Here is a 2,634-nt window from a genome sequence, read left to right as displayed (position 1 = left end):
GCGCCCTTCCTGCACCTGACTTGTGTTCACGTGGAAGACTTGTAAGACTGCCTGTGTAAAATTTGGGATAAACACAAGCTGTAAACCCCAATAAATGGCTTCTGGTCAATCCGTTGAACAGATGTCCACTTTCTTTCTTTCTCTTTATATCTATCCCTCCTTCTTTCTTTCTTTTAATATCTATCCTTATAGAAACGCCAACGCCATCACACCTTCCAAGGGACCTCTTAAAACTCTTTTTGGGGGCTGGCCCCCCAAATCATTTTATGGTTTAATACCATTTCTGTGTTCCCAATTAATAAATATTTTATTGTTACCAACTTGTTGCAAAAGTTCTAGGTATAATATTTTTAGGCAGTGATCCTGAGTGAACTAGATTCCTGATCATTTCTGATCATTAGTATCCAGAGTTTTTTTGTTTTGTTTTTGTTAAATCTTGAATTGAATGATATACCTCAAGAATCATTTTGTCTAGTCCATTTTCTTTCAAGGGATAGGCATCAAATAGCCTTTAGATTTACTAGTTACTTCACCTCTCCAAATGGAAATTTTATGCTCTTCTTCAGGCATACCTCTGGGATATTGCAGGCTTGGTTCTAGACCACAACAATAAAGTAAACATCACAATAAAATGTGTATCACATTTTTTTTATTTTTCAAATGCATATAAAAGTTATGTTTATACTTTATTAAGTGTATAATCACATTATATCTATAAAACAATCTACGTACTTTAATTTTTAATGCTTTATGGTTAAAAGTGCTAATGATTACCTGAACCTTCAGCAATTTGTGATTTCTGTTCATGTAGGATCTTGCTTCAATGTTGATGGCTGCTGACTGATCAGAATAGTGGTTGCTGAAGATTGGGGTAGCTGTGGTTAGTTCTTAAAATATGAAAACAATGAAACATTTTTCAAAAAATATGCTTCATAGATTGACTCATATGAAATATTTCTCTTTAGCATGCAATGCCATTTGATAGTATTGTACACACAATAGAATGTCTTTCAAAATTGTAGTCAATCCTCTCAACTCTGCCTCTGCTTTATCAACTGTGTTTATGTGATTTTCTGAATATATTATTTCAATGCTCACAGAATCTTCACCAGTGTGAATTTCATGTCAAGAAACTACCTTTTTTACTTATCCGTAAGAAGCAACTCCTCATCTGTTCAAGTTTATCATAAGATTGCTGCAATTCAGTCACAACTTTAGGTTCCATTTTTTTTTTTGAGTTGGCGTCTTACTATGTCACACAAGCTGGAGTGCAGTGGCATGCTCACAACCACTGCAGCTGTAACCTGCTGGGCTCAGGCAATCCTTCCTACTCAACCTTCCAAGTAACTGGAACTACAGGTACACCATGCTCGGCTAATTTTTTATTTACTGTAGAGATGAGGTCCTGCCAAGTTGCCTGGTTTGGTTTCAAACCCTTGGGCTCAGGCAATCCACTCATCTTGGCCTCCCAAAGTGCTGGGATTAGGGGCTGAGCCACCGAGCCTGGCCAGGTTCCACTTCTAAATCCAGTTTTCTTGTTATTTTCACCACATCTGCAATAACTTTCTCCCCTGGAATTTTGAACTCCTTAAACTCATCCATAACAGGGTCAGGCACAGTGGTTCACACCTGTAATCTCAGAACTTTGGAAGGTTGATGCAGGAGGATTGCTTGAGCCCAGGAGCAAAAGTTCAGCCTAGGTAATATTATGAGCTCTTATCTCATTTTAAAAAAAATCAAAAATTGGTCAATTATTGTGATGCCTCCTTATAGTCCTAGCTACTTGGGAGGCTAAGGCAGAAGGATTGACTAAATCCAAGAGTTTGAGGCTGTGGTGAGCCATAATCATCTCACTGTACTCCAACCTGGGTGACAGAATGAGACTTCAGTTCAAAAAAGAGTTATCCATGGTGGCTGGAATCAACTTCTTCCAAACTCCTGTGGATGGTGATATTTTGACCTTCTTCCTTGAATCGCAAATGTTCTTAATGACTTCTAAAATAATAAAATAGTTCCAGAAGGATTTCAATTTACTTTATTCAGATTATCAGGGGGATCCTCATCTATGGCAACTAAAGATTTATGAAACATGTTTCTTAAATAAGACTTAAAGTCAAAATTACTTTTTGATACATGGGCTGCTAATGAATGCTGTGTTAGCAGGCATGAAAACAATACTAATCTCCTTGTATATCTCCATAAGAACTTATGGGCTACCAGATACATTATCTCTGAGCAGGAATATTTTGAAAGGAATATATTTTCTTTTTCTAAACAGTAGGTCTTACTAGTGGACTTAGAATACTTAGTAAACCATGCTGTAAACAAATGTGCTGTTATCCAGGCTATGCTGCTCAATTTATAGAGCACAGGCAAAGTAGAATTAGCATAATTCTTAAGGACCTTAGAATTCTTGGAGTTATAAATGAGCATTGGTGTCAACTTAAGTCACCAGCTACATTAGTTCTTAACAAGAGAGCAAACCTGTCCTTTGATGCTTTGAAGGCAGGTATGGTCTTCTCTCTAGTTGTGAAAGTGCTAGATGGCATCTTCTTCCAATAGAAGGTTGCCTTGTCTGTACTGAAAATCTTTTGTTATTTTAGCCACCTTTATCAATTATCTTGGCTGGCTCTT

This window comes from Carlito syrichta, unplaced genomic scaffold (assembly GCF_000164805.1).
Source record: "Carlito syrichta isolate Samal-C Ts95f unplaced genomic scaffold, Tarsius_syrichta-2.0.1 Scaffold315101, whole genome shotgun sequence".
Taxonomy (NCBI): domain Eukaryota; kingdom Metazoa; phylum Chordata; class Mammalia; order Primates; family Tarsiidae; genus Carlito; species Carlito syrichta.
Note: the sequence above shows the minus strand (reverse complement) of the source record.